The sequence below is a fragment of the Symphalangus syndactylus genome, chromosome 4 (genome assembly GCF_028878055.3).
Source record: "Symphalangus syndactylus isolate Jambi chromosome 4, NHGRI_mSymSyn1-v2.1_pri, whole genome shotgun sequence".
Lineage (NCBI taxonomy): Eukaryota > Metazoa > Chordata > Mammalia > Primates > Hylobatidae > Symphalangus > Symphalangus syndactylus.
Window position 1 is genome coordinate 121959402 of NC_072426.2, and position 11904 is coordinate 121971305.

The window sequence follows — 11904 nt, forward strand, 5'->3', positions numbered from 1 at the left end:
GATCACTTTCATTTTTTCTGAAGCATATAATCTAAAATTTTATTAGTAAAGGTATGCTACTGGTAAACTTTCTTGATTTTTGTTTGCAAGAAAAATGCCATTTTTCCCCCTTTTGAGAAAATATATTTTCTCTGGATATAGAATTCTAGATTGAAAGTCAATTTTTTCAGCCCATTAAAAGTATTATTCCATTATCTTTTGGTTTCACTAATGTTCTTGAGAAGTTAGCTATCCGTCTAACTATTGATCTTTTGAAAGTAATCTTTTGTTTTTCTCTGGCTTCTTTAATGTCTTCTCTTTGTCTTTGGTGTTGTGCTTCTTTATATAATGTGCCATTTCTCCTGGTTGGGGATGTATTAGTCTTCTTTAATCTAAAGATTGATGTCTCTTATCACTTCTAGAATATTTTTCATGATTATCTTCCCAAATATTGCCTCTGCCTCATTCTCTCTTACTTCTCCTTCTAGGGCTCTGATAAAAAATTTGTTATACATGCTAACTCTAATTCTACCCTTAATTTCTCTTAACTTTCCTTTGTCTACCCCCCAACCCCCATTTATTTATTTCTTTATGTTGCATAAGGAAGTTTTTTTTTTTGACGCATTTTATTCAGATAGCAATCTGATCACACATGGTCCAAGAACACTCAAATAATAAATCAAATATAATTAAATGTTAAAGTTTGGTCTTTAAACATTATAGCCAATGATGCCACACTTGCCTCTGATCTCTCCAATATAAAAGCACATCCACACCTCAGTGGCCACCAAACCATTCAGCACAGTTTCCTTAACTATGAGCTGTTTGAAACTAACAGTGTGAGCACTACTATTTTTTAAGGCTCTGAATAGTTCTAGGGATATTAGCAGGGGGTGGAGGAACCAGCTCAACCTTGGTGTTGTATCAAAATGTGGCCAATCAAGGCTTCAAGTAAGTCATAGCAGCATTCACCAGTGTTGAGGCCTTCACTACAAACTTGGGGACAAATTGGGCCATCGTTCTAAGATGAAACGTTTGTCACCCCAAATGACCAGCTGAATCAGTTTCTTCTAATCTATTTTACGCTGCTTAATTTTCTGCTCAGCTGTGTTTAATCTGCTCATGAACACATCAACTGAGTTTTAAAATGTAAATAAAAATATTTTTTAAAATTCTAGAATATCTGCTTTATCCTTTCTCAGATTTGCTGGGTAACTTTTTATAACTCCTCATAGATATATTAATTCTCCTCTTTAATAAGCATTTTATAATATATACCTAATGATTCTAATATCTTAAGTCTCAATCTGTTTTGGCTTTTTTTCTTCTCATGGTGCCTTGTTTCAGTGGGTACATAGTTTTAATTCCGAGTTGCTCATTTTTCTTGGGAAATTATTTGTAGGAATACTTTGAGTCCTTGGGATAAAAATGAAAATAAAGATAAAATCCAGAGATGACTTTTGTTTGTTTCTCTCAAATATCCGAGGGAGCTGTGCCTAGGATCATTGTAAACTAAATTTACAGTCTAAGGTCTTTTGGACCATACAGGTGATATGAGTTAGAGCTATAAATCTATACCAAGGTTGGCTTACGATTATAACTTTTCAGGGAAGATTTATCCCTTTTGCTCTCTTTCGTATCACTGGCATCAAGACATGTTTCCTTGGAGCCCCCTATAGGTAGTGAAAATAGAAGGTGGGATGAGCTTACTTCTGATTCACTTTCATTGAGTGTGTAGCCACTTGGGGTCTCAAATTATTGGTTGGGAAGTGTCTCTTACAGGCTTCCTAACCTGGGTTAACTCTGCTTTGTTTTTAATCCACCTGAGTCCATGAGGCTGTGAAAATGAAAATCGAGTTTATTGGTTCAGAAACTGTGTCTATGACAAAAGCAGCTTTAGTCCTTTGTTCACTATTTAGATTCTGTCTTCCACTTAGTTTTTGATTGATAATACTTTACTATTTTTTCATGTCATACATATTTTTAACATGACATTTTATATTTAACCCGGTATTTTAGTTGTTTTCAAAAGGTTAATCCATCCCTCCAAATTCCCTGCCACCGTAATATCTGAAATAGAAATCTCCATTTCTTTCTATACTAGTAGTGAATCACTTAATCATATGCAGACTTGTCACATCTCTTGCTTTGTTATTAATAGCTATTGGATTGTATGACATTTTCTGTGTATATGCCATCATTCCAATTGCATTGTAAAATGCCCAAAACAAGTTTGTTATGACCTGCATGGCACCTAAACAGTGCTGTTAACATCACTGTTGCCCAGCATATGTTGGCTGATTGAAAAAAATGGGTTACTATTTCTTCAAGGAGTATTCTGCTTTTTATTTATCAATATAGCACCAGTGACCCACTGGCAGTAAGTCATGCTCTTTAAGTTGTTTTCTGTGTCAGTGCTGATCTATCTCTACTCCTAGATGCCATTTGTCACTAGGGGATTACATTCATGAAAGGAAGGAGATTAGGAAATGTGAGTGTTACTTGTGAGTGTTTGTAAGATAGTAGTGGCAGAGATGCCTAGTTTTCTTCCAAAATCTGTTCTATTTTTCTTCCATTATGATAGGGTTTTTAGCTAGATATCCAACTTCCTAGAAAAATAAAAATATGCTGGCCAGCTGCCTTTGTAGTGAAGTGTTAAATGTGGCTGTATTCTGGTCAGTGGAATATAAGTGGAATTATCCTGTGACAGCTTCCAGGATCCTTCAATGTGAGTCAGTTGGTAGGTACCCATGAATGCTTGTTTCCCTTTTCCTCTAACTGGCACAGCATATATGTAAGGCTGCAATTCCATCTCAGACCATGAGTGAGGACAGAATCCATAGGATGCCAGAGCAGAAAGTTGGAAGGAGCCTGGGTCCCTAAGGGCTTTGTGAAACAGGGCTGCTCTACTGTCTTCCTGGATTGTTTACCTCTAAAATTGTTTCTGAAAGACACACCTCTAGCTTGTTTAAGCCACTGTTATTTTGGGTTTCTGATAGTCACATCTGAACATTATCCTAACAAATCTAGGGATTAAACAGTAAATCCCAGAAATTATGTAGCCAGGAAGTTTGTTTATAAATGTCCAGGGTCCGTGACATAACATTTAGCCACACTTAATTTAGAGATTTTATCAATCCTTAGAAAGGTAGGATTGCATAGTAAATAGTGTAAGCTAACTGTATAATATGTTTTATACATTTAAATGAAATGTATAGTATAGTAATGTTACAGTTTTCAGTATATACTTTGAGTACCATTATTCTGTAATTTTAAAATTATCTTTTTAATGTCTCCACATTAAATGCCTCCTCTGTAATATTATTGATAATTCTATGGAGTAGATTAAACCACACAGCAAGGATTCTCAGTCTTGGTTGAATTTCATGTCATAATACAGTGAATGGCTCAGGAACCATGAGACATTTTTTAAAACATAACATGACTAGGTATTTGTGATTTATATTCATGCATATAAATTTTCCCACTAAAACAAAATAAACTGACCAGAGCCATTTCTACAATGTTGATATTTTGTTACACCATTGAAATATTAATATGATTCTCATTTCAGCAACTTTGATTAATTTTATAAAAATAAGAAGGGAAATATAAAGATTTTACCAAATCTTTCAGAAACAGATAATTGCCACGTAATATAGCTATTCTGAGACTTAGAACTGATTCACTCTTCAACTCATTCTATAGGATGGCAAAATGTTGCTGTTGCTTTCAAAAGAAGATAGCCTGCAAATGATAACTAAAGGCAATTTTCACTTATAGACAGATACCAAAGTCTTAAATAAAATAATAGCAAATTGAAATGGCAGTATATAAGTCATGATACATCATGACCAAGTGAGTTTTCTTTTAGGTTTGCAAGTTGTGGTTCAATATTAGGTGATAATTGTTTGGCTCTGTGTCCCCACCCAAATCTCACATTGAATTATGAACTTCAGTGTTGAAGGAGGGGCCTGGTGGGAGGCAATTGGGTCATGGGGGCAGATTTCCACCTTCCCCCTTGCTGTTCTCCTGATAGTGGGTGAGTTCTCACCAGATTTGATTGTTTAAAAGTCTGTGGCACTTCCCCCTTATCTCTCTCTCTCCTGCTCTGCCGTGGTAAGATGTGGTTGCTTTCCCTTTGCCTTCCACCATGATTGTATATTTTCCGAAGCCTCTCAGCCATGTTTCCTATACAACCTGAGAACTGTGAGTCAATTAAACCTCTTGTCTTCATGAATTACTGAGGTAGCTCTTCATAGCAGTGTGAGAACAGACTGATACATTAGGAAAGCCACAAAGCTGGGTACAGTGGCTCACATCTGTAATCCTAGTACTTTGGGAAGCTGAAGTAGGAGGATTACTTGAGCCCAGGAGTTTGAAAAGCTACCAGGGTAATGCATTTTACTAATTTTTTTTTGTGGGGTGGGGGACGTTTTGCTCTATCTTCCAGGCTGGAGTGCAGTGGCACAATCATGGCTCACTGCAGCCTTGACCTCCTAGGATCAAGCAGTCCTCCCACATCAGCCTCCCAAGTAACTAGGATTAGAAGCATGTGCCACCACACCTAGCTATTTTTAAAATTTTTTTTGTAGGGATGGAGTCTCACTATGTTGCTTAGGCTGGTTTTAACTCCTGGGCTCAAGCAATCCTCCCGCCTCAACCTCCCAAAGTGCTGGGATTACAGATGTGAGCCGTGTAATTCCAGCACTTCGGAATTCCAAAGCACTTTGGAGTTCCAGAGTGCTGGAATTACCCAGCCCATTTTACTAATAAATTTAAAGGGTGAGGGGATGATAACTCAATAGATACTGAAAAATCTCTAATCCTAATACAATTTCCCAGAAAGATAGAAATAAAGAAAAAATCCTTTAACTATAGTGTATTTATGAGAGATCTTAAGCATGCATGGATTATACTTAATGTTAAAACATTAGAAATATTTATATTGTAGCTAAGCACAAGACAAGAATATTCACTATAACTGGTAATAGTCTACGTTGGAGAGAAGTCTTGCTCAATTCAATAAATTAAAAAAATACATTATATAAAGTATATATTTTATAATGTTGTTTATATTATACAATGTGTAATAATTTACATGTTTCTATTTTTTTTTTTTTTTGGAGACAGAGTCTCGCTGTGTTGCCCAAGCTGGAGTGCAATGGCACCATCTTGGCTCACTGCAACCTCTGCCTACTGAGTTCAAGCAATTCTCCTGCCTTGGCCCCCTGAGTAGTTGAGTAGCTGGGACTACAGGCACATGCCACCGTGCCCGGATAATTTTTTTTGTATTTTTAGTGGAGACAGAGTTTCACCATATAGGCCAAGCTAGTCTCAAACTCTTGACCTCAGGTGATCTGCCCGCGTTGGCCTCCCAAAGTGCTGGGGTTCCAGGCAAAGTGCTGGGATTACAGGCATGAACCACTGCACCCAGCTACATGTTTCTATTACTTATATAAGAAATAGAAATATTATGTAAATATATATATTAAATAGCAATATATATTAGAGATTTATATGTTATATATATAATGTGACTATACTTATATAATATCATTGATGCAAAAAGAATAGAGCAATGAAACTCTAATGGAATCTAGAAATATATTCATGATTATATGAAACTTTAAAATGTAATAAAGGTGGCATTCCAGTTTACTTGAGGAATGACTTCCTCAACCAGGCAGAACTCCTGCAATCTAAGAAGGAAAAAACATGAAGGATTTGACTCTAAAAAACTCAATGAGACAAACAAACAAAAAAACTGGTTGTGATAAAAGGTAAATTTAAAAGACAAGCAGTAAAGTAGAATGAATATGTATATGTGTGTATAAAAAAGAATTATCCTAATATCCAAAACCATCTTCATGTTAATAATAAAATTAAACTAATAAAGAGAAGGGCAAAGAATATGAAACACTGACGCATGCACTTCTGAAATGATTTTAACTCCATTATGAATACTGGGGAAATCAAATTAATAAAAACGTTTTCTCCCATAATTTAAAAAAAGTGAAAAAAATTAATAGTATACAGGTTTGGTGAAACTGGGGAAATGGTAACTCTGAATATACTGTTTGTAGAAATACACATTAGTTAAGACTCTGGTTAATCTATCAGATTTTTAAAATGAGTCTAATTCTTGAACCAAATTTCGACTTCTATGCACATGAGTATTGACTTATGTACTGGTGTAACCAAGTGCCCAATTTTTAAAGTTTTATCCTTTTTCCTTCTTTTTCTTTGTGTTCACTTAACCACTAGGCACCTCCTCACATTGGTAGCATATCTGATTATACGTTTGCTAAAAAGTTCCAGAGGTTAAATCTTGAAACAATGCAAGCACCTGTGGAAATCTCCCACCCCAGGAGATTGCTTCAAGGCTACAGTTAATTTACAACCCAGCTGAGCCTAGGGTGATGCCAGCCCATTCACCGGATGGGGCAATAACTCAGGACAAGTCATCGAACCAAGTCACAACATAGAACTGCACTGCCTTGTCCCCTGCATATCCTCCCCCTCTCAAACTTCCTCTTTTCAAAATTCTGGCACTGAGCTTGGAAATTTTAAGTGGTTCCATGAAGGCAAGAGCCTGGACCGTTTTCCCCATTGCTAGGTTTGGTTCGTAGTAATGTTATTCTCCTTCTATGAATTGCTAATTGCTAATTGGTTGTCAAGTGGTGAGCGGCTGAACCTGCATTTGGTAATGCTGGGATATACAGTGCAGCAGAACTTATAATCAGGAGTAATTAAGACTGCCTAAATGTAAATCAATAATAAAATGATTAAATGGAAGTTTTATTTATTTATTTTAGAGACAAGGTCTCGCTCTGTTTACCAGGCTAGAGTACAGTGGCACAATCATAGCTCACTATGGCTTCAATCTCTGGGCTCAAGGAATCTTCTTGCCTCAGCCTTCTGAGGTGCCAGGATTACTGATGTGCCCCACTATATCCAGCTATTTTTTTTTAATTTCATAGAGATGGGGTCTTACTATGTTGCCCAGGCTAGTGTCAAACTCCAAGCCTTAAGAACTCAGCTCCTTCCACCTCAGCCTCCCAAAGTGCTGGTATTACAGGTGTGAGCTACCCCATCCAGCAAATGGAAACTTTACATAATAGATGTTCTGCTGCAGTTAAAAAGAATTAGGAAATATTTATACAACATATTCCTAAGTGAGAATAAAATAATACTTCAGAACAGTGTGAACAGCATAATTTTATTTACAAAAAATCTATACATATTTCTGTGTGTAAATATATACACTAAAGTACGAACAAAATTTCCATTAATTACCATTTGGGGAGGTTCAATGAAAGAGGTGGAGTGAGAGGAGGGCAACACAGAAAGTGAAATGTGGTATTTACTTTGTAACCTATATAGTTCTGTATTATTTGAATTTTTAAAAAAACCTATAGCCTATACAATTTTTAAAACAATTACAAAGATTCAGTATTGACCTTCTCTCTGGTTTAGGGGTATTCCTGCACAAAAAATTCTATTTGTTCATGAATAATTCATATAGCATTCAATGTAGCCATTTTAAGGAAAGCTTGATTGATTATTAGGAATTAAATATACATATCAAATAGTTTTGCAGGAATAAAAGTAGCATAAAATGTTAGCTATTTTTATTATAATAAATATGTATGCATGATATGCAGACAGTGGTTTCACTCCTAGTAGATATACAGTTCTAACAAAGCTATTCGCTTAAATGTAAATACAATTCTTTCAGAAAGTGAAGACTTGGGGTAAGATGTTAGAGCATTTCTGTTTATTTGTTTTATTAGAATCTTAAAGTTCTTGAAAATTAAAGGAGAAAAAAGAGGTTCAAAAGTGTTGACAGAGGCCGGGTGCGGTGGTTCATGCCTGTAATCCCAGCACTTTGGGAGGTCAAGGTGGGTGGATCACGAGGTCAGGAGATCGAGACCATCCTGGCTAACACGGTGAAACCCTGTCTCTACTAAAAATACAAAAAATTAGCCGGGCATGGGGGTGGGTGTCTGTAGTCCCAGCTACTCAGGAGCTGAGGCAGGAGAATGGCATGAACCCCAGAGCCAGAGCTTGCAGTGAGCTGAGATCACACCACTGTGCTCCAGCCTGGGCGACAGAGTGAGACTCCATCTCAAAAAAAAGTGTTGACAGAAAGAAATAAAAGGCTGTAAAATATTTAGAGAAGTTTATTCTGAGCCAATACGAGTGACCGTGGCCTGGGGGACAGTCTCAGGAGGTCCTGAGAAAGTGTGCCAAAGATGGTCAAGTTACAGTTTGGTTTTATACATTTTAGGGAGACAGAAATTATACAGAAAGACATAAATCAATACATGTTTAAGGTATACATTGGTTCACCCCAGAAAGATGGGACATCTTCAAAGGGAGTGTTGTGGGGTGGGGGGCGGGTGTCTTACTGGTCACAGGTGAATTCTTTTTTTTCTTTTCTTTTCTTTTTTTTTTTGAGACAGGATCTCACTCTGTTGCCCAGGCTAGAGTGTATGATGCTCATTACAGACTCAACCTCCCAGGCTCAAGTGATCCTCCCACCTCAGCCTCCCCAGTAGCTGGGACCACAGGTGCAAGCCACCACAACCAACTAATTTTTCTATCTTTTGTGGAGACAAGGTTTTGCCATGTTGCCCAGGCTGGTTTCGAATTCCTCAGCTCAAGTGATCTACCTGCCTTGGCTTCCCAAAGTGCTGGGACTACAGAGCATTGACTTACTGTAAAATGCTGTTAGAAGGAAGTCCATTAAGGAAAAGCCTCAACAGAATAGAAGAAAGTGAAAGCTTAGCAAGCAGAAACACATGTCTAGGTAATTTTATTAAATGTGGGATTTCAGGTGAGGAGTGTGTGTGTAGTACACTCTCAGAGACATATCATGGCTGTAAGATCAATGATAGCCATAAGGCCCACTAAGCATCTTGAAGAGCCTATACTACATGTCACTTAGCAGTGTCATGCAATCTGACTTGGGGGGAATTTCCAGGAGACAAGGCCACCTCAGCACAGATGTAACTTTTATAAACCTTAAAACAATACTTACCTTTACAAGAATAGTCTAAACTCCCTTTATGAAAGAAACACCTGGGAACTGACTTGCACTGAATACAGGTAGAGGAGAGGGAAAAGGATCCCCCAAACCATGAGAACTGTCGCTGGATGGAGACTCTCCAGGTCAGTCGGTCATCTGACCCCATGACGGTACCTGGCTGTCCCTGGCTCATGTCACCGGCCAGCTCCTGCTATCCATCTTTTAAGTGTGCTACCAAGAATAAACCACTTGATACTACGAGCCGAGATCACGCCATTGCACTGCAGCCTGGGCGATGAGACTGAGACTCCATCTCAAAAAAATAAAATAAAATAAAATAAAAAATAAACCACCTGAGCATCACATGTGCTCTAAGACTTATCTTTGGTTCAAATCGAACTGAATGGAAGAAGTTACCCCTGGGGAAGTGAGTTTACTAGGATCACTCGGAACCTCCGAACATGACAGTCTGAAACAAACAAACAGAATCAGATGAGGAAACTGAGAACAAGGGAGGTAAAAAAAAAAAAAAAAAAAAATTAGCTCTTCCTTCATTGCTGATACTTCAAGGGCAACTTTCTGGTACTCAGCACAGAAGCCTTTTTGCTACATCCAGTCCTTCTTTAGCATAAAGAGAGCACCTTCTCAAATGGGGCACTCAAGCAGGTCAGCAAGGGAATCTCTAAGAATGGAAACATGATGGGCAGTAAGGAGCATGGTAATACAATATGTTGATCAGCATGAGTGGTGAAAGTAGATTTAGGGATGGAGCATGGATAGAAGCTTCTTTTCTGGAACTGGGTGAAATATAATTTTGAAAGCCATATCAACTAATATCAAGATAAAATCAGAATATTAAATAAATCGAGATGCAAATACTTATGACAGATTCTACATCTTGCAAAAAAAATTCTTCTTATAGAGAACAGTGGCTATTTAAATAATTTTCTGTGTTCCTGTGTAGGTAGTTTGATTGTAAGGAAACATTACAAATATCCCTGGCCTATGTTAAATGTACATTTGGGCTCAGAATATATTTGCCATCCCTTTTTGACAATCTTTGCTTTTCATTAATGGGCACAGAGAGATGGCTATTAAGTAGCATGGAAAAAAAAAAAACACACTTCTTCCACTTTAATTTCTATGGAAGTTGTTTGAACCTAATTATGTAGCTAATTCATTAATGAATTCAATATGCATTTATTGAGTGCCTATTCTGTACCAGATACTGTGCTGGGGAAAGAGTGGTAAATAAGGCAATAATAGTCCCTTGTCATTATAGAGTTTTCAGTCTGGTGGAATTTAGTATAATAGTACAATGTCTCCTTATGAGAATTTTTTAGATAATTACTTGTACTGTATATAAAATGAATACATAGTGTTAATGGAAAATACAGGAAAAGATAAAAATATTCAAGGCATATGAAAATATTACATCTCTTAATACCATCTCTTGGAGATAACCGTTGCAAAAGTTTTGCTTTCAAATTATTTTTTTTGAGAACATGGAGATCTATACATTGAGACACATATACATTTATCTATCTTTCTATCTGTTCATCATCTAACCACCCATTTCTCAACACACATATGCAGACACACACAGGACACACACAGACACAACCATTTTGTTAAATGCATAAAATTAAAAGAATACAAAGAATATTCTTGGCTAGCTCGATGCCTTAATGTACCTTCTCTATTATAATTATGGATTCCTTTTTGAAAAATAATGTTCCCTTTCAGGTCCCAAAAGTCCAGTCATGTCTAAATCAAAACTTCAATTTCTCATTCAAACCAAAGCTTCTCCCATCCACTCTACCTATTTTGACCCATTATGGCTCAAAGATATCTGTGAAAGGAGTCAAACTCTAACATGTTTGAAGAGATTTATTCTGAGCCAAATATGAGGACCATAACCCATGACACAGCCCCAGGAGATCCTGAGAACATGTGCCCAAGGTGGTTGGACTGCAGCTTGGTTTTAGGGAGACATAAGACATCAATCAATACATGTTACATGTCCATTGGTCGGTCCAGAAAAGTGGAACACTTTGAAGGAGAGTGGGGTTAGAGTGGTTCCAGGTCATAGGTGGATTCAAAGATTTTCTGATTGGCAATTGGTGGAAGAGTTAAGTTGTTATCTGAAGACTGGGAATCACTAGAAAGGTGTGTCTGGGTTAATATAAGGGATTGTGGGGACCAAAGTTTTTGTCATGCAGAGGAAGCTTCCAGGTAGCAGGCTTCAGACAGAATAGATTGTAAATATTTCTCATCAGACTTAAAAAAAGTGCCAGACTCTTAGTTAATTCTCTCCTGAATCAGGAAAAAGACCTGCAAAGGGAAGACAATTCTCTACAGAATGCAGATTTTTTCCCCACAAGAGACAGCTTTGCAGGGTCATTTCAAAATGTGTCAAAGAAATGTATTTTGAGGTAAAATACTTTGATTTCTTTCAGGGCCTGCTGTCTGTCATATTGATATCTTATTGCTACAAAGAGTCCATTTGTCAGTCTTAAGGTCTCTATTTTGTGTTAATGTGGGTCAGCTGTGCCTGAATTCCAAAGGGAGGAAGGGATAATGAGGCATGTCTGACTCCTCCTTGACATCATGGCCTGAACTAGCTTTTCAGGTTAACTTTGGAAAGCCCTTGGCCTAGAGGAGGTGTCCATTCACTTGGCTGAGGGGTTTAGAATTTTATTTTTTGTTTACAAGAACCTAGAATGAGGAAGGGGAGCATGACTTCATCCATCTACTCTTCTCATCCTGTGCATCTTAGGATTCAAGCAAGGGAAGGGAGATTAGAGGAAAAGAGACAAAATCTAAGATGTCTAGTACTATTTTAATTCTGTCTTGACTAATACTGGTTGTTAGCCATATTCTCCATTTTG

The 11904-nt window shown here is 37.3% G+C and overlaps 1 pseudogene; it reads right to left on the minus strand.

Moving 5' to 3' along the window:
• Positions 1-610: 610 nt before the first annotated feature.
• Positions 611-996, minus strand: LOC129481120 (ATP synthase subunit g, mitochondrial-like; annotated as a pseudogene).
• Positions 997-11904: the final 10908 nt, after the last annotated feature.